Raw genomic sequence first — 330 nt, forward strand, 5'->3', positions numbered from 1 at the left:
TGCCGGGATGTTCCCTCCAAACACGTTCAGAGGTTACTCCTCAACTTCCAGCCATTTAAATCTCTTTACACAGCCATGACCGCCGTACTGAAGACCGATTCCAAGATGCTCCGACAGAACCGACTTCTACGGCTGATCTGCATCAGTGACGAGCGGCGTTTCCTTCCTCAAGCACTCGCTATTTCTGTTGCCAGATGCTTCCACTTGATCATCACCTTACAGAGTTGTTTTGATGTACAATTTGCAAACCCACAGAAAAACTAAGTTCAGGGCAACTCATTGAGAACGTGGCTTGTTGGGGGGGGGGGGGGGGTGTTTTATTTTGGGGGG

The sequence above is a fragment of the Alligator sinensis genome, unplaced genomic scaffold, assembly GCF_000455745.1.
Source record: "Alligator sinensis unplaced genomic scaffold, ASM45574v1 scaffold1030_1, whole genome shotgun sequence".
NCBI classification, from domain to species: domain Eukaryota; kingdom Metazoa; phylum Chordata; order Crocodylia; family Alligatoridae; genus Alligator; species Alligator sinensis.